The 20,688-nt window shown below is 43.5% G+C and overlaps 1 pseudogene; it reads right to left on the bottom strand.

Annotated features, from left to right (window-relative positions):
- Positions 1–1,231: 1,231 nt before the first annotated feature.
- Positions 1,232–20,688, bottom strand: part of LOC144297501 (cationic amino acid transporter 3 pseudogene) — a 33,800-nt pseudogene continuing 14,343 nt past the window's right edge.

Below are 20,688 nucleotides of genomic sequence, written 5' to 3'. Positions count from 1 at the left end.
ACTCCCCTTTGGCAGCAACTCTTTGTTTCCTGTATTTTCGAAGGGGATATGTTTGTTTGTCTCTCTTTATTCCTTTTTTTTTTAAAGGTTGTTTGATATCTTAAATTCCATATAAGAGTGAAAACATATGGGATTTTTCTTTCTCAGACTGACATATTTCAATTAGCATTATACTCACCCAGTCCATCCATATTGGTACAAATGACAAGATTTCATTCTTGTTTATGGTTGAGTAATAGTCCATTGTATATACAGATAAACCACATTTTCTTTATTCATTTATTGATGGACACTTGGATTGCTTCCATATCCTGGCTATTAAAAATAATGCTGCAATAAACATAGGGGTACATGTATCTTTTCAAATTTATGTAACTAAAAAGTTTTTGCACAGAAAAGGAAATCATCAACAAAACAAAAAAGCAACCTACAATGGGAGTAGAATTTACACAACCCAATACACACACACACACACACACACACACACACACATGAAAACCAAAGAATCTGGTTAAAAAATGGGCAGTGGACTTGAATAGACATTTTTCCACAGGAGACATTAGATGCCCAAAAGACAAATGAAAAGATGCTCAGCATCACTAGCCATCAGGGAAATACAAATTGAAGCTACAGTCAGATATCACTTTTTACCTGTCAGGATGGCTAAAAAAAACCACCCAAACAAACAAACAAAAACAAAAAACATAAAACTAGAAAAACAAGTGTTGGCTGAATGTAGAGAAAAAGAAACCTTTGTGCATGGTTGGTGGGAATGTAAATTGATGTAGCCACTATGGAAAACGTTAAAAAAGAACTATCATATGACCAGTAATTCTGATTCTGCTACTGGATATTTTGCTAAGTAAGTTATACAGCCAACACTGGGCTCAAAGTCACCACTCTGGGGAGAGTCCCATGCCCTACTGATTGAGCTAGCCAGGCACTCCCTCCAGTAGTGGCCATGTAAATACAGAAAAGGAAAACATTTTTTCAAGTTTATTTTAATAATATTTTTAAAAGCCAGTAAGCAGCTATAGACACAATTGAAAGTAGACAAGTTTTTAAAACAGGAGAAATAACAAAAATTCAACCATCACTCCATAATAAATATATCTATTAATAAATAAATTCTATTCGTGTCCTCCATCAACATCCCATGGGGACCTAGCTATTTTTGTACTCAAGAGTACTCCCCATTACTGTGCAGGGGACCACACTGCATTCAGGTATGATAACGTCAAACCATATATGTACTGGCACTGCTGGGTTCCAGTTTACAGTTTGAGCTCTAAGTGAAGTGGGGTTAAGGAACCAGGTTGTGCTGGATCCCATAGCTGAAGTAGATAGCAAACCCAGCCAGCATCCAGACACCAAATAGGGCCCAGGTGCTAGCATTCATAAAGATGCTCAGGAGTGGGGAGGAGAGGCAGACTAAGTACCTTAAAGTGAAGGGGATGGGAGCTCTGTGGCTGTCTCCAGATGACCCTAGTGATCCCAGTGATGAGTACCAGGAGCAGCACAATCACTGTGATCCACAATGGGTCTCCAGAAAGTAGTACTGGCCACCGGGCCTGGCAGAGCTGAGTCAGCAGCAGAACAAGGAGTGAGGAGCAAACAGAGACAATCTGACCAGAAAGTGGAGTGAGGGTGAGGGTGCCTGGGAAAAAAAAATAGTCCTTGTAGAATCTGCTTCTCTGCTGCAGGTCCATTCTCCTTCTTCACCTGTGCTTCAATTCCCCCATTCCTTCTCTCAGTCTTGTCCCTGAGGATGAATACACAAATAGCAACAAGGGATTGAGGTATCAGGGACCCAATTGAACTGAGGTCCACCAGATCAGTAAATGCAAAGAAGAATGCCACAATTGCTGCAATAACGCAAACGATCACAATGACCACAACCTGGGTGAGTATGCCAAAATAGGTCCTGGCGAGGACATGGAATAGAGATTCTCTCTCTCCCTCTGATCATCATGCCCCATCCCACTCACACTTGCTCTCCTTCACTCTCTCTCTAAAACTAATCAATATATCTTTAAAAAAAACCCACTCACTTGTAACTCCCAATAAATTTTCACAAGGAGTTATTTTTAACTCACTCAAATCATTGCCCAAATATTTTCTTCATGAAAGAAACTTGGATATGGCTCCTCCTTCTTCCTACCCCCAGCTGCCATTCAAATAGGACCCTAATCAGGGAGAGCATGCCTTTGAATGAACAATTCACACTAATTCCTCAGAAATGAGTTGTAAACAACAGAAAAAAACAAAGTTATGCAACCCCTAGTCTCCCCCCTACTCAGGCTTTGGTTTTGAGAGAATTTTAGGAAATGGTGTCAGAAATTTTAAAGACAGAAAGATTAAGTCAAAATTGAAAAGTCTTCTATATAGATGATCATAAGGAACCATTGGGTTATGGGTCAGACTTGTATATAAATCCATCTGGACTCCTTATTTGCTACTCACCAGTTACAATTTATGATTTACCAACAAACACACGAGATAGATGAGAAGGGTCAATTCTTCACTCACAAGAACTTTCTATACTCTAAATGTGACTGAGGTGTCCCCCATCTACCCTCAGGCTTCAAACTCTTCCATGGTTCCCACTGCCCTTCCTTCATAGTCCTTCCTTCCTTCATCACCTGACCTGTGCTCATTCCTCCAGCCTCATCCCCTGCCCAATTCCTGCCCCAACTATGAAATCCTACACTCAGCCTGTTCCCTTCCCTCTAATACCCTCTTGGATCCTTCACTTATCACCCCTCACTCCTCTTTCAGTTCCCAGCTCTAGAGTTCTTGTCCAGGAAGCCTCCCCTGACTCTCATGCTGCCATTCCTATGTGCTCTCATAGCTCCTGGGCTTCCCCCATGTGCCATTGACCCTAATATATCAGAGTTCCAGGTCTCCTCCATCAGACTGCAAGTTAGGTGCTCCATATGAATTTGTGGAACAAATGACCACCCTGAGAAGAAAAACCTGAAAGAAAACATAATCCAGAATTTCTATCCACTTGACTTTGAGATACATACTCTGTAGCCAGGCAACCTTTATAAACCTGGCTCAAGTAGCGATGTAAATGGTATCACCTTCCTTGCAGAAGACAAGCAAAATGACAAGTGTGGAAGGAAAACCAACGTGATAAAACTTTGACTGAACATCATTCAGGGGAGGTATAAGCTACACAGGGTGACAAAGAATTGTTTGCATTGTAGGAAACTTGTTTGAAAACCATCAATCTGCCTTGGGTTATAGACAACCAGCCACTCATGCCCAATTAAAGAATTCTTACTTTTTGAAAGGCATCATCCTCAGTCCCTATATTCCAGGGAGGATATCCTAAGGCAGAAGTTCTCACTTCTGGGTATAGAGGCAGGCATCATAAAGACACCTGGGGAACATTTTCAAACTCCACATCCTTTCCTTCTGGAGATTCTTGTCCCCTGTCCCTGTATGTCTCATGACTGCTCTAAACCACTCCAACTGACAGAGAATCGTTCTCAAGTTCAAGAGGAATAGATTTTCAAGCTTCCTTCACAGGAGGGCACACAGCTGAGTAGTTAGGAGTAAGGCTCTGCAGGTAGATGGCTCAAGTTCAAATTACACCTCAACTTCACAGCTGGTGACTCTGAACAAATTTGTTCACCTTATTTCTACTTTCCGCAATAGTCAAATGGGAGTAAAAGTAAATCCCTCCTGGTGTAGTTGTGAGGAATAAGTGAAATAAAGCCTGTAAAGTACACAGCTCAGTGCCTAGCAAACAGTAGGGACTTAATATCATCTATTTAGTATTTACTATTAAAATCTGATCCAAAGTCCTCCTTTAAAAATCATAGTCTTTACAAATGACTAGCCTTGATATCATGTACTGCCACTCAAGCCTGCTAGCTAGCCCTCATGAGACCAAGAAAACAGGTTTTTTTTCCCCATGTAATTCACCATTAAACTCAAAGGGCTCTTACTAGACACCTTCATACATGATGATGCTATACATGTGGGGGTCCTAGGCTCACTGAGTTAGACCAGGCATTAAGAAATGCAAGGGTCAGATGTAATGATAATAATAATAATAATAATAATAATAATAATAATAATAATAATATCTTTCCATGGGAATACCTCATCTTATTTCTGGAAGAGGCAGTGCTGGGTACTATGGACGTAAGAGCAATGAACATTTTTTAAAAGATTTTATTTATTTATTCATGAGAGAGAGAGAGGCAGAGACACAGGCAGAGGGAGAAGCAGGCTCCATGTAGGGAGCCCAATTTGGGACTTGATCCCGGGTCTCCAGGATCACAACCCACGCCAAAGGCGGCGCTAAACTGCTAAGCCACCAAGGCTGCCCAAGAGCAATGAACGTTATGTCAGAAATTCTGCGTGTGAGCCCTGGCCCTTCCACATGACCACATGAACTCGGAGCATTTGCTCACGCTTTCTAAACCCTGGTGTCCTTGTCCACAAGGGACCTCACCTGACTGCCCTCACTGGGTCAGCATGAGAATTCAGTGAGAAGATACAAACCATCACGCACCATTGGTGGGAGCACACTGGGTCATCATCCTGAAGCATGATATCAGTGGAATTAAGAATGCACACACTCTCACACTCCACAATCCTTCTCCCAGGTATACCCCCAGGAAACTCTCTCCTGAGTCCATTAGGAGCCCATGTGAGCATCTTCATCATAGGACTGTTTGTGGTGCCAGGAATTGGGGGCTGTACCAGTGTCTGTTCCTGGAGGAATATATCAGTAAAATGCGCCATGTGTGCACAATGAAATATGACACAGCAGTCAGAGATAATAAAGTAGATTTATAGACAGCAACTTGGTAGGAAACAATGTTGGGTAACAAAAGTAAAAGCAGGATGAGATATAGAGCACATACCATTATGTACCTTTAAAAAACAGCCAAAAACATTGTATATTTGTTAAGGAAATGCATAGACCTATTAATAATGTCATAACATTCCTCTATGCACAAACTTCCACTGATTTCTGAATTGAGACTAATGCAAAAGACTTCATTTACAATGGCCTACAGAGACCTACAGCATTTGTCACTGACCCAGCTACCTCTCACCTTGTTTCTCTCCCTCCTCACTCATTTCTCTCTAGCCACTGGCCTCCTGAACATTTTGGCCTCCTAACATACCAGGCCAGACACTACGTCAGGGCCTTTGTACTTGCTGTCCCATGTAACTGCTCTACTTCTAGCCCAGATACCCACATGCTTGCTCCCTTCACTGCATTTGGTGAAATAGCACATTTGTAACACGACCTTCCTGAATCACCCCACATACAACTGCAGTCTGCTCCTGCCACCTACAGACTTGAACCCCCTGTTTTTCTTTTTCCCTTAACACTTATCACTATTTAAGGTACTTTATGTTTCAGTTATTTATTCGGTCATGATTTGTTTCACTACATAAGATTGAGAGCTCCATGAAAGCAGGATTTTTTGATTGTTTTATTCCTGGCTGTACTCCTGCACCTACATCTGTGCCTGACAGAGTCAGCACTGTGTATTTGTTGAGTGGATGAATGTATCTTAATACATATATGGAGCATAGATAGGAAAATTATTTGTTAAATACAATAAAGCACATCTCCTGTGAGGAGGAAAATGAGAATAGAGATAACGATGAAAGGGGAAAATAAATGCATTGAAAGGGGCCTGACAGGAAGTGATGATGAAAATATGCCACAATTGAGAGAGGGACTGACCCCACTCTGTGCACTGTAGGTTCAACAAAGGAATTGCAGGAGATCATGTGAGAGGACCCGTTACAGAGCCCAATAAATGGCAGGCATTCAGTAGGTTTAACACGAAGGGCAACCAGAACCCTGTAATCACCAGCATATGGAGAATACAGAGTGGGAATACCTGCTAGAAAGAGAGCAAAGAATGAGGGAAGGTGGGGCACCCATCGTAGTTCTCTCTGAACTCATTTCCCTTTTCCCAATTCCTCTTTCTCCTTCAACTCCTTCAACTGTCCTCAGAGGCTCCTGCAGTTGGCACTAAAGATGCTTGTGCCACGTTTCTCTCTCTAAAGAAGCATCCCCAGTGATCTACCTCCAGCAAAAACACAAAAGTAGTTCTTCACATCCTTTAAGTCACAGACCCCTCTGAGATGGCTCACCTCAAAAAGATGTTATACGCTCTGAAGTCCATTCACATACCAGAGCAGGAATACTGGAGGAGGAGCAACTGAATAGCAGAGTTGGAGAGGGGTATTGATTTTGGTCATTTCTGTTTTCCTCAACTGTGTTTTGCAGGGTGGTCCATGGACCCCCCCCCCTACTTTAACTACCAGGGGGCAGTCAGGATACGAGAGTAGAGGCTTTGAGTTCAAGGCAAGAGTTTGAAATTATAGTATGTGTGGTGCATGTATAACCAATACTTTCAAATTGTAAACAGCTCAGAATATATATGAAAAATAAAAAAGAACAAAAGCCACTGTGAATTCTGGAGCTGAGTCTCATATCCAGAAATACAAAATATAGTTTACAAAATCAAAGAAAAATGGGATTTTCTCATTCTCTCTCTCTGTTTTTGCCTTCAGGAGTCTATGTCAAATCATGGTCCTTCATCTATCCATTCCGAAAATATACTGCTTCCCAATTACTTAGTACTATGGATAAAGCAAAGTAAAACACCAACATCCCTCCACTCAAGTTACTTAAATTTCTGTAGGAAGAAGCAAAAATAAAAATAAACACATTAGTAATAAGAATATATATGGTGTTGGATTTGTAATCAGTGCTGCAGGAAAGCAAGAAAAGGTTAGAAGGTGCTCAGAGTGGTTGCTGTGATGTTAAAATGGGTGGTTCAAGACAGACCCACTCTCACACTGTCATGCATCCATCACCACCATCCATCTCTAGAATTTGTTCATTTTCCTCAGCTGAAACTCTGTACCCATTAAACCATAGCTCTCTATTCTTCTCTCCTGCAGCCACTGGCAACCACCATTCCACTTCCCATCCCTAGGAATTTGACTCATCTAGGTACCTCGTATAAGTGGAATCACAGCATTATCCTTTTGTCACTGGCTTATTTCCCTTGGCATAATGTCTTCAGGGTTCATCCATGTTGCAGCATGTGTCAGAATGCCCTTACCTCTAAGGGTGATAATATTCTATTGTGTGTGTATCCCACATCTTGGTTTTCTGTTCATCCACAGATGGGCATGCTGGTTGTTTTACCTACAGGCTGCTATGAATAATGTTGCTATGAAGACAGGTCTATGAATATCTTTTTGAAACCCTGCCTTCAATTTCTTGGCATATATACCCAAAAGTGGGATTGCTGGATCATAGGGTAATTGTATATGTATTTTTTAAAGAAATCACCACACTGTTTTCCACAGTTGTTGCCCCATTTTACACTCCTACCAGCAATGCACAAGCGTCCCAATTTTTCCACATCCTCATCAATACTTGTTATCCTTTTTTTTTTAAATATCAGCCAGCCTAATGGGTATGAAGTGGCCCTTGGCTATTTTTAAGAAATAACTAGGAGTCCTGTAGGGCCATGACAGTGTAAGTAAGGGGGAAGCAATAGGAGATGAGGTCAGAGAAAAAACAAGAAGCCAGATTCTTCATGTAGAGTCACCCTGAGGATTTTGGCTGTTATTCTGGGTGTGATGGAATCCCTAGAAAAATGGAGAGTTTTTCATATTCTTTAAACTGAGTATTGGGATCTAAGGAAAGGCTTCTCCCAAGTTTGAAAACAAGACACGAAGACAGGTTTTGCTGTGTGCTTCCATCTGCTTCCCTCTCTAGATGTCAAAAAAGAGATATCCTACAGCCACCCATGGGACAGGGACGTGAGGATTATTTTCACCACAGCTGTTAACTTTCTGGATTATCTCTAGGCAGGACTCCATTATTTAAACCTCAAACAAAAGTCATGTTAGTATCATTCACTGCTTTAGGTTATTCCCACCATTACTGTGGATAATCAAGAGCTGACATGGAGATAAAGGATGCTTTTTCTGGAACCTGGTGAAATTAAGGACTGCAAAGACAAGAGTAGGCAGACTCTCAGGAAAAGTGACAGGACCCACGGGGATCAGGCACTCACAAGTGCAGAATTAAATAGATTAATCCAAGCCCCAGCCCCAGTTGCCTCAGGAAGGACTGTCAGAAATGTCTGAGATGCTCAGAACTGGGAGAGAAAGAGCCCCCAGTGGAAATCTGAATACACATTTCTGAGAGGCAAAGAGTACCTTTCATAACCTTACTCCCCCCTCTCCAGGTGACAGGTATGAAAGATTCTACACCCAAATAAGAAGTCCAGAAGTCATACAGTTTCTCAACAACTAATAATCTGGAGTGAATAGCTGCCCAACCACCAACTATATTAGAAAATACACACTTATGTAGGGTGTGGGACATGGAGGGTAGAGAAGGAGATAACTATGGGGCTGTTCCCATTGGGAAAGGAGGAGGGACAAAATCCATTTTCAACATGGCATTCATAGGATTCAAATGGAGGTCAGGGGGAGAAGTATAGTAAAATCTGGAAACCTAAATAACTAATTTCCCTCAGCAAGGAAACAGGACATAGACTCCTAAGTTCTGGTGTGCTGTGCTTCTTTCCATCTAAGGACACCTTATTCCTTCACTCTCAACATAATATGATCCCCATTCACCCCAGGGTAAAGAGACTGTTCAGCCTACCTCACATCATAGTCTCCATCTCATTTCCCATCTCTGTGGGCTCTTTACACAGGTCCTGCATTATCTTTAAGCCTTCCAACATGTATTATAAAAATGGGACTGTAATATAGGAGAAGGCTGCTCTTTCCCTGTCCTCAAGTGGAAAAATAATAGAGCTAAGTAGCAGTCAAAATCTTATGACATTCATTCCATAAATATTAAGCACCATTTAGAATGTGTTTCTAAATGCCAGTCCTAGGGCAGCCCGGGTGGCTCAGCGGTTTAGCGCCGCCTTCAGCCCAGGGCCTGATCCTGGAGACCCGGTATTGAGTCCCACGTTGGTTTTCCTGCAGGGAGCCTGCCTCTCCCTCTGCCTCTCTCTCTGTGTCTCTCATGAATGAATAAATAAATAAATAAATAAAATCTTTAAACAACAAAACAAATAAAGACAAAGATATAAATAAATAAATAAATAAATAAATAAATAAATAAATAAATAAATGCCAGTCCTACTGCTTGACCCAAGGTACATACCAGAGAGGAAAAAGACGTGTTCCCTACCTATATGACACTAATTGTCCTAACAAGTTTCTTATGTAATACTCTTACCCAAAATGTGTAACCTGAATCTAATGACAAAAAAGAATCAGTCCAGCTGTATTCCTCGGTACCTTATGATTTTTGAACATCTGTACTCTGAAAACTATAGACTTATTTCTTTGAGGAAGACACAAGGAAAATTATTTGAGGAAGACACAAAGAAATGGAAAAACATTCCATGCTCATGGATTAGGAGAACAAACATTGTTAAAATGTCTGTACCACCCAAAGCAATCTACACATTTAATAGATAAGTGAAACAGAATAGAAATCTGAGAAATAGACCCACAAGTCTATGGACAAATAATGTTTGACAAAGGAGGAAAGAACATCCAATGGGAAAAAGGCAGTTTCTTCAACAAATGGTGCTGGGAATATTGGGCAGCAACATGCAGAAGAATGAAACTGGGCCATTTTCTTATTCCATACATAAAAATAAAGTCAAAATGGATGAAAGACCTAACAAAGAAACAAAACCATCAAAATCCTAGAGGAGAACACAGGAAGCAACCTCTTTGACCTCAGCCATAGCAATTTCTTACAAACACATCTCCAGAGGCAAGGGATAAAAGCAAAAATGAACCATTGGGATTTTATCAAAATTCAAAGCTTCTGCACAGTGAAGGAAACAGCCAACAAAACTAAAAGACAACATATGGATTGGGAAAGATATTTACAAATGACATCTCTGATAAAGGGTTCATATCTAAAATCTATAAAGAACTTATCAAACTCAACACCCCAAAAATAAATACTTCAGGGAAGAAATGGGCAGAAGATATGAGCAGATCGTAGAAGACACTTTTCCAAGAAGACATGCAGATAGCTTACACATGAAAAAGATGCTCAACAGCACTCATCATCAGAAAAATACAAATCAAAACCATGATGAGAGACCACATCACACATGTCAGGATGGCTAAAATTAACAACAAAAACACCCAACAGGTGTTGGCAAGGATGTGGAGAAAGGGGAGCCTTCCTACATTGTTGGTTTGAGTGCAAACTGATAGAGCCACTCTGGAGAAGTGTGGCGGTTCCTCAAAAAGTTAAAAACAGGACTACCCTATGATCTTACAATTATACTACTAGGTATTTACCCAAAGGATAAAAAATACTGATTCAAAGTGGCACATGCACCCCAATGTTCATAGCAGCATTATCAACAATAGCCAAATTATGGAAAGGGCCCAAATGTCCATTAATGATGAATGGATGGAGATGATGTGATATATGTATATATCACATATGTATATTTTTATATATCACATATATATTTTATATATCACACATATATAATATATATAAGGAAATTTTATTTTTATATATAAAATTTATATATTTATACATACATATATAAGTGTATATATATATAAAATGGAATATTATTCAGCTATTTGAAAGACTGAAATCTTGCCGTGTGCAACAATCTAGATAGACTTAAGAGTATATTATGCTAAGAAAAATAAGTCACAGAAAGACAATACCACATGATTTCACTCATATGTGGAATGTGAGAAACAAAACAGGTAAACATAAGGGAAGGGAGAAAAAAGAGAGAGGGAAGCAAACCATAAAAGACTCTTAAGGATAGAGAACAAACTGAGGGTCAATGAAGGGAGGTGGGGAACGGGTGGACTAGATGGATGGTGGGCTTTAAGGAGGAAACTTGTGATGAGCACTGGGTGTTAGATGTAAGTGATGAATCACTAAATTCTGCACCTGAAACCAATTTTACCATATGCGTTAACTAACTACACATTAAATAAAAACTTGAAATAAAAAAGGATCAGTCTACAAAACAGTTTTCCACAGAAAGCTGACTTTTGATAAAACAACTGACCTGTGCTGTTCAAGACTGCCAATGTCAGGCATGGCAGGCTGAGGAACTGTTGTAGATTAAAGGAGCATAAAGAGACGTGATTGTGAGATGCAATGCAGAGCCCTGCACTCAGATCAGGGAGAAACATTTTACTATAAGAAATTGGACAATTCATAAGCTGAGAATATGTATCTTTTTTCTACACACTACACACACACACACAGGAGAGAGCAAGCAAATGCGTCAAAATATTAATAATTCCTCAATCTTGTTGAAAGATAAAGGGCATAAATACTACTCTTTGTGCAACACCCTGTAGATTTGCTATTCGTCATACGAAAATGGTAGGAGGAAAACACGAGTGTCCTCTTAGTATAGATTATAGTTTCTCCTTCCCTAAATGCCCTTTATAAACAAGCTTGTCATCACTATTGGTTGGAACCAAATTCTATCTGGAATGATATAGCAGCAGATCCTGCATCAGAAGAGTGGAAGGGAAGGTAAAACTTTCCTGTCTTTGATTTACAACCAAAATTGTCAGCTAACAAAAATGCCTGCAATGAAACCATAACCATGGCTCATGTTAGTACTGTTACAAAAAACACAATAATTTTACTGTCATTTGTGGGACCTTCACAAACTAATAAACCAAGGCCCTACACTTGAACTCTAGAGGCATTGGTGAACACGTGCAGAGGCTGGAAATAAAACAGAGAAAAATTATATCTGGCAAGTAGGGGAACCAGGCATATATGTAATATTTAGGGATACAGGGAGAGAAGAGTGAAAGAGAACCAGATTTGTTAAGCTGCAAGGAATCCACATATGTTAGTTCATTTAACACCCATAACAACCCAATGACACAAATATTACTATTCCACATTACAGATTGAGGGGTGAGACAATTGCTCCAAGCTTAGATAGCCAGTAGGAGGAAGAACTAGAATTTGACCTTGGTTCTTTGTTACTTCAAAAAACGTATCTTTCTATGGCAGCATGCTACCTCCACTAAGAGCCGAGACTCTAGGGCATGGCTAATAAAGGAGTATTTGAGCCAATTCTTCTCTTTGTGACCAGATCACCCTCTGTCCATGTCTTCTCTCTCTTCCCAAACACATAGTGATGTCCTGGGACCCTTAAATCTGAGAGCTCCATCTAAACCATGTCTGCTAAAATCCAGACCTAATCCAGAGGCAAAATATCTCAGACCATCCTTTTAGACACCGAGGAAGATTCCAAAGCATCTCAGTACCATTACAACAGACCCCAGATATGAGTTTACAGCTAATTTGAATACCTGCCCTGAACTTTAGTCCATTTCCTTTTCTTTAGCTTTTGGGGAAAATACAGGATAATAGATCTCTATGCCAAAACAAGACACCCTCTTGAGACTAAAATAGACATTGGTGTTCCTGATTGTGATGATGTCTGTGACCACCTCTGACTGGTATAGAAAATTCAATAGAGAAGACAAAGGATTGCCTTTCTAGTTTAGGTTCAAAACTAAGAAAACCCTAAATATGTCCAGAAACAAAGGGAATAACAAAGCAGACTCTATGGACTTTATTCAAGGATACTGCACACAAATTTGGAATAAATCCAGGAATTCCAAGTGAAATCATTGGTTTCAGATATTTGGGAGTCACCAACATATCCATAAATTCAATTCAGCTGACATGAAGCCACATAGACACTTACAGCCTTGTCTACACTAGACCTCTATCTAGTAAGTTCCTATGGCTTCTGAATACTGTATACCTAGAGCCAGCCTCCTGCCATATTCCTTGGTCCACTTTCCTTGTCCATAAAATTGGTAACTCTAAACAATGAGATCCTCTCAGCTTTCATTCAGATTAACCCAGCAGCCATCAGACACTGCTGCCCTTCCTTGAAACAGGATAAAGCTCTAAATCATCTTATTCCTGACTACTACATTGCTCCAAATAACTGAAGTGTGAGTACCCTCTGACCTCCTTCTAGAAAATGACACTTACCTCAAATCTTAAAAAGATACACACACGCACACACACACACACACACACACACACACACACACACAGAGTCCAAACCAGACCGGCAGTTTTCTATTTTCTATCAAATCCAAACATCTAAGATTGTATTTCTAAGTCTTTCTTTTCACTGTTTTCTTCCACTTTCCTACTATTAACCTTTTCTGTGTGTCTCTGTTGAACAAGACAGATGTTTCCCCACACATGCACACCTTGCTGACATTAATATCAGCCCTCACACAGACCTTCCCTCTCTTCATAAAAACACTCTCCCCAAACCAAGTTTGACATGACTCTACATCCAGAAACAGCTTGGTCACACTTACTGATAAATATCAGATGTCTCCAGTATGCTCTGCTTGTCCCCTGCCCATTAATATTTAGTGGCATAATTCAGGGCCTAGAATTATGGCACTGGGAGAAATCCCAGTTAGGGAAGAGAGCAGGAGTAGTATGTGGTGAGGTGGATCCCAGGAGAAGAATTTCTGTCTGGTGATGCTTCCGGATTGTCTTTCCTTCTCCAGCTGAAGCCTGAGGTACGAAGAGTGAAATGGCCACAGCCAAAGAAGTACTCCAGGCTCTACAGTCCAGTTTGGCAAAGTCAGAGATAAGACACAAGAAATGAGGTCAAAGACTCTTTAACACAACAAAGTGAAAGTACAAGGGAAGTAACCCAGGTCAGCTAAGACTAAATACAGTATCTGTGACATTTATGATTTGCTTCAGTTTCATCCCCTTGATATGTAACAACTAAACAGACAACATGGAGTTTTATTATTTCCACTGCTCTACTTTATTTGGAAACTAAGTCATCTTATGCTTTGGCATTGGGCAACGTGACTCAAGACACAAACTGCAATCAACTACACGTAAGGCTAGCCTGAGGAAGGGGGGAGTGAGGAAATGTCAACTGATTGAATGGTGTGCCGAATAGAATCACACCTGCTTCAGGAGAATAGGGAAGTATCCTTAGACTATCAGTTCCCAGAGGAAAGATATTTCTGTATTTGGTACCATTTTTCAGGTACTGTATGCAAGTAACTACACAGATGGGTTCAGTGTACTTTGGATTGGATATAAACAGAGAAGCTGGATGATCTCTCAAGTGGAAACCGTATGACATTTTTAAGTGAAAAAGACTGGATTCAATCTATTAAAAATAAGATTTGAACGAAGAATAAATTAATTCAAGGGCAAATTCCAAATTAGAAAAGGCAGGAAACTATAGTGATTCTTTGTACAAAAGAACTCAAGCAAAAGTAACATTTTTTCTTGGCCCTAATTTATCCACACCAACACCATTATCTTAAATTATCATGTACTCAGTTACACAGAGTGCAAGACAATTGTGGCTTATTACAGGTTCCCCTCTCTGGGAACTTACAATTTAGTGCATTTCGTGAATACATCCCCACATGCCAAAATAAGTAAAACATACATAATATATGAATGAAGAAGGATATTCCGAAGTAAGAAATGAGCAGTCAAGGCAAGGGCATGTCAAGATCCCACGTAGCTTCCTAGTTGATGGAAGATAAGAGTACTAAGGGCCACATTTCCATTGTTGACAGGACTAATGAGTATCTTCTGTGCACTCTGGTCAGCCTGAGAAGACTGCATGGAAGGGGGAGGGAATCACACAATTTTGGCATTGTGTATAATGTTTCCCAGGAAAACATCAGTTCAAGCTACATCCTCATTTGGGCCATGATCCAATAAGTAGAGTCCCTTCAGGCCTTCCTTCTATGCCTCCACCAAAAGCACAAAACAAACCCCAGCATGCCTCTAGCCAGTAAGTCTATGTACCCAACTAGACAGATCCAGTGAAATATTTGCTATAGATATTAATACAGACTTAGATACTAAGGCATAATATTAATAATAATGATAATAATAATAATAATAAATAATAATAATAATAATAATAATAATAATAATAATCCTCCGTCCTGGTCTGCACAGAAATGAGAGAGAGAAATCATTTCAATAGTAGTAAATGTGTAGCTACTCCCCTGGGGAAAGAGAAGGAAAAGTCAGAAAACTTGCTTGAAAGGTTGAAAGAAAGCTGAAGTAACTAAATTCAGCTCATACTAAAGAAAATAAATATCCCTACTTATCTCCCAGGAGTCTTCTGAGAACAACCCCACCAAAGGCATCACTTACCAGGCATCCTCCCACCTATGATCTTAGTTTGTTCTATAGTCTGTTTGCATGTTACTGGGAAGAAGTTTTTTTCACCCTTTTGAAAATAAAAAATCCTTAGGGTATAACCTGCTTCATGTTCCCTCCATGAGGTTAGAACCCCTAATTCTGCAAGTAAATTTAACCTAGGTGCCACCAAGACTTAAATTGAAAGGCACAGCAGCCCCCAAACAGTCAGCTCATCAGACCAAGACGAAACACACCACCTCCTCCAACTCACCTACATGTCCTATCAGCTCCAGCACTACACCTCTCAAGTCCCACCCCAGTCTCCCAGTGTCCGAATTCCAAATCACTGAAAACCCATCCTGGTGCAGACTAACTCTCTCCACACCAACTGTGTTCCCAGTGCTGTGCTAGGCAGTGGGTCAGTGGGCCAGTGAGGACTACAGAGCTAGAAATCCTAGAGGCAAAGGAAACAGGCAGGATTGGCAGGAGGGCTGAGATGGTAGGACAGTAGGGGAGAGATATCTGGGTATTTGGTCTGTGTCTGTTCCAACATCCTAAGCTGTCTTCCCTGCCTGAAGCTGGGATTTTCAGACATGTGCGTCTGCTTAAGGGAAAGAAGGGCAGGTGCAGCGGAGGGAGGGTCTGTCTATCCCACATCTGATCCCCAGACCAATCCCTTCCCTTTCTCCCTGTGCTGTCCACACCTGCTGGGGAGAGGGTGGGGGACTGTGGAAGAAGCTAGGACTCCAACAATCATCAAGTAAAGAAGAGAATAGGCCAGGGCAGGGGAATGCTGAGGATGCAGAGCTAGGATCATAAGTCCGTCCTGGAGGAGGAGCACAGAGGTGCTCCACCTGCCACCTCCACTGGCAGGTGGAGCCCACCCAGGTGATATCACATGAAATATCTCAACCTTGAAGGACAGTGAGGAGGGAAGAACAGAGGAGGCAGGGGTATGAGCCAGGGACAGGGGGAGAGGCTGAGACACACAGAGATGTAAGACAAAGAGAGCTCTTGAAGGGAGGGCAGAGAGGGACCAGGAATGGGGGAGGCTGCACAGGAGACAGGCAGCAGGACATGCTGGGGAGACACTAACAGGCTCCCAGGGTGAGACTCACACACATGTGAGGGGAAGAGAGACCCTCAGACCCTGAGGGAGGGACACAGGCAAGGAGACAGGCAGAGGGAGGAGCTGAAGGCAGACCCAGTCCTGGGAAACCTCAGGCCACTCCTATGGAATCCTCTCTGGAGTCAGAGAGACAGAAAGACAGGCCCTGAGACAGACATATCTGCTGACAGAGGTGAAGGTGAAGGAGGCCAAGATGGAAGAAGAAGCCAGGGCTGCAGGGAGAGGTGAGGGAGCAGACAGGGAGAGAGAAGGAGGCAGGTGTACAGCAGGAGGGGGAGCCAGGCCAGGGAGGGGGTTGCAGAGTGGCTCCAGGAGCCTCTGCCTGTCTCCTGGCTCCTGCTGAGCCCAGGCTCCTCTCAGGACCTGCTGCTGCTGGATGGGCCCAGAGAGCTGACAGGGCCAGGCTGCTGCCAGGGCTGCCTCAGGCTCCCTCCTGTGCCCACCTTGGGGTTCCAGGGGCGCTATGAGGATATGGACACTGACTCCCCTGCCCTCCCCACCACGATGCAGCCATCAAAGGAGGCCTGAGCTCAGCCTTAATGTCTCAGAGTTCGTGCATCCTGGCACACCCAGTGCTGCAGAGTGGGGGACAAGTAGAGAGAAATTGAGGCAGGCAGGCAAGGGAGGCTGACCAGCTCTGGTGAAGATGCTGGGACAGCCTGGTTAGGGATCCCATGGAGGAAAGGGAGGGGAGGGAAGGCCTGGGACTGTCTGCATTGAGAGCTAAGAAAGTTCCCCACACAGTGGGAGCAAAATAACCTACTACTATCCATTATTTTGGGGTCAGCAATATAGACAACCTCTGAGCAATCACCATCAATGCCTTCAAGGAGCTCCTCACTAAAGGGCCCCCACAAATACACATATGAAACCCACTTAAGAGAAACTAAGGGAGAGAATAGAGACCTTGAGGTCAGTGTACATGCTTGAATCTAGGTTACAAGGGACCAGTGATGAAGCCACCAGCCAAGTGTGTGAAGACCTAATACAGCATGGCAAACTGAGAAGCCCCTTCCTTCTCCCCCAGGGCTTTCTCAGGGCTCTGCAGAGACCAGCTCCCACAGGTCCTCTCAGGGCCAGGGGAGACCCTGAGAACATTAACCCATGCAACCTAAAAGAGAATTGTTCTCCCCGCCCTCTGCTCTGTCAGCCACATGTGAAGGTCCAAGACCCAGATGTGTGGCTACAGCTGGAGCCCAATGAGTCTCTGTAGCAGCAGGAGGGAGGGTGCAGAGGGACCCAGAGAAGTTTATCTGCTTCCAGAGAAGTCCTGCAGAGAATAGGGTCCAAAGCTCACCGGGTCCATCCCAGTCCCATGGAACTAATAAGTATAATAAAGTTCAGAATGTCCAGAGCTCCCAGGTCATTATAGCCAGAAGCTGGAAATCACATTTCTTCTCAAGGTCTACCCTTCATCTTATTCATTCCCCACAGACAAGCATCTTTTCTGAAACAGTCTGAATCAGATCCTGGAATGTAGCAGCTGCCTCCACTAGGGAAATGGGCTTAATTAAAGCAAAGAAATTTAGAAAATGCCTCAGAAAGGATTTCCTTAGAGCTAGGGTTGGTAAATGCTAGAACCCGAGAACATATACAAACACACGCACACCCAAACATGAAAAGGAAAGCCTTCACTTGACTGCTATTTATTTGCCTGGGGGTGGACCTCCAGATGATGGGGCTCACATCAAGGAACACAATATAGTTTCTCTAAACATTAAGAAATGGATTCCCCTCTCACCCTGAACTGCAGGAGGGAGAGGACTGTTCCCCTCCCCCAGTCATGGCAAACATTCTGAGGAAGGATGACACAGCCTGGAGGGAAGAGCCCACGTGCAGATGCCTGGTTACCTGTCCTGTCCCCCGAGGCCTCCCTGTCCTGTGGACCTCCACCTCTCTGCACCTGGTCAGTGTCCATCCTTTGGATTCAAACTGTTTCCCTTTTAGGGCTCTTTTGGGGAGGGAGAATTTGACTAGGAGATCTGTCACTTGACAGAGTTTCAATGTCCCCCTGTAGATGTGTCCTTGCTGATTGGCTGGCCCCCCAAGTCTCTACTCCCCTGTCAACCAGGTATTGAAAGGATCCCTGAGGAAGCCTCCAGGGTCCCTGAGGCCTGCTCCCCTCCTCCAACAGGCCCAGAGGACACCCTCCCCCTCCCATCTCAGCACAGGGACCCCCATCCTGCAGCTCTTGGGAAGGCCACAAGGGAGCAACCCACACAGAGACAGTCCTCAAGCTAGGGTGATGCCTCCCCAGAGCCAGGCCCCTCCCCTCCACCTGCATCACCACCACTCACCCTCCTCTCCAGGCAGCAGGCCAACCCCAAGGGTCTCAGGAGAGACAGAGTAGGCTGAAGGAGCCCAGGCAGTGGGGACAGGTGGGCTGCATGAGGAGGGAGGGGAGGAAGGAAGGGAGCCTGGAAGAGGAGCCTGGGAGAGCACAGGTGTGTAGAGCCCCAACCAGGAAGCAGATGGGCAGGGGCAGCTGAGGCCCAGGTTGAGAAATGTCAGTGGGCCTGCCTGCTGCTCCCCACCCCAGACCAGCATCCCAAGACCTCTGGTGTCTCCACAGGCGTGTGCACTGGGTCAGAGGTGGACAAGAGAGGAGCATGGGGGGCCAGGGGAGGCCTACACCTCAATAAAACACAAGGATAGAGAGAGGGGAGGGTCCACACTGCCCCCTCCCCCTTCGGGATGAGCCCAGGCTGGACACCATCTTCTCTGCTATTCCCAGAACACAGAACATGGGGAGGGGCCCAGGCAATTATCCAGGGCAGTCCTGGTCCTCCTGGTGCCTGGAGGGGGTCGAGGGGAAACCCAGCCCTGCCTATGGGGGCACAGCTCTATGTAGAGGGGGTGAGGACAGAGGGGGAGCAGGGACCAGGCACACAGCCAGGAAGGAGAAGACAGAGGAACAGGACAGGCCTGCAGGTACCCTGGCAGTGGTTCAGATAGAAACAGTTTGGGGTCCAGAACCAGAGGAATTAATCCCGTAAGACTTCCCAGAGAAGGAGAGATTGGGGCGAGTTTGCAAGGAGCTGAGAGGCTGGTCTTCAAGAGAGGAGGAGAGAGGATGGCTCAGAGTGGGGACAGGCTATAAGGCTAGGAGGGGGCAGGGGTGCTGAATCCTGGGCTGGCCTTCCAGGGGGAGCTAAGAGACCAGATGCAGGGAGCCTGTGGAGGGAGGGCGGGAAGGACCAGGGACAGGTGTCAGTGGGCAGGAGGTCCTGAAGCCCAGCTGGGAGTGCTGGGCAGGAGTCACTGGAGGTGGAGGAAGGGGGGAGAGTACCCCAGTCTAGCTGGAGTACTCCTCCCCTCTCCCCATCCCATAAAGCCAATAGAACAGGACAGAGTCTAGGGGCCTCCAGTTGGGACACATGAGAGACTCCTGGACCAGGGTCAGGGCCTGTTTGCCTGAGGCGGCCATCACGGAGCAGGGGACACTGAGTGTTCCCACCCCGGGGGTCTTGGCTCTTGTCTGCAGGTGGGAGTGCTGCTCCTTGTGGTCTCTGAGCTCCCTGCTCTGGATCTGCCCTGAAATAATTTTGAAATAAATTTCAAAAAAAAAAATAAAGAGAACAGCTGGAATTCTAAAAAAAGAATAATAAAGAAGTAAACAAAGAGTAAAACAGAGATTTCCAACTCCCATTACCATTGTTGCATCTGTCAAAGGTCATTCCTTTCTATGAAATTATTTTTCCGTATGACCCTTTTCTCAACTAGATTCCTCAATTAATACAATTTTTATTTTTTTTATTTTAAGCACAGATGATATTTTTGTGTTTTTTTAAATTTATTTTTTATTGGAGTTCAATTTGCCAACATATAGCATAACACCCAGTGCGCATCTCATCAAGTGCCCCCCTTAGTTCTCCTCTTTCTGGATTGAGGGGGTCACTTGATGGGATGCGCACTGGGTGTTATTCTGTATGTTGGCAAATTGAACACTAATAAAAAATAATTTTTTTATTATTAAAAAAAACAAAGAAAGAGTCATACTTGGAAACAAAGAAGTAAATACAATGGCTTTTCTTAGAACCTCCCATTAACGGGTTCTATCAGAGGGGTTACATGGGGGGTATGTGTATTAGGGGCAGCTGTGTATTAGGCTAGAAAGCAATGGACTGGGACACCTGGGTGGCTCGGTGGTTTGGCACCTGCCTTCAGCCCAGGGCGTGATCCTGGAGACCCGGGATCGAGTCCCACATCGGGCTCCCTGCATGGAGCCTGTTTCTCCCTCTGCCTCTCATGACTCCAGGATCATGCATTGGGCCAAAGGCAAGTGCTAAACCGCTGACCCACTCAGGGATCC

Source organism: Canis aureus, chromosome 25 (genome assembly GCF_053574225.1).
Source record: "Canis aureus isolate CA01 chromosome 25, VMU_Caureus_v.1.0, whole genome shotgun sequence".
In the NCBI taxonomy this organism is placed as follows: domain Eukaryota; kingdom Metazoa; phylum Chordata; class Mammalia; order Carnivora; family Canidae; genus Canis; species Canis aureus.
The sequence above is the reverse complement of the archived record's forward strand: the minus strand, read 5'-3'. Positions and strand labels throughout refer to the sequence as shown.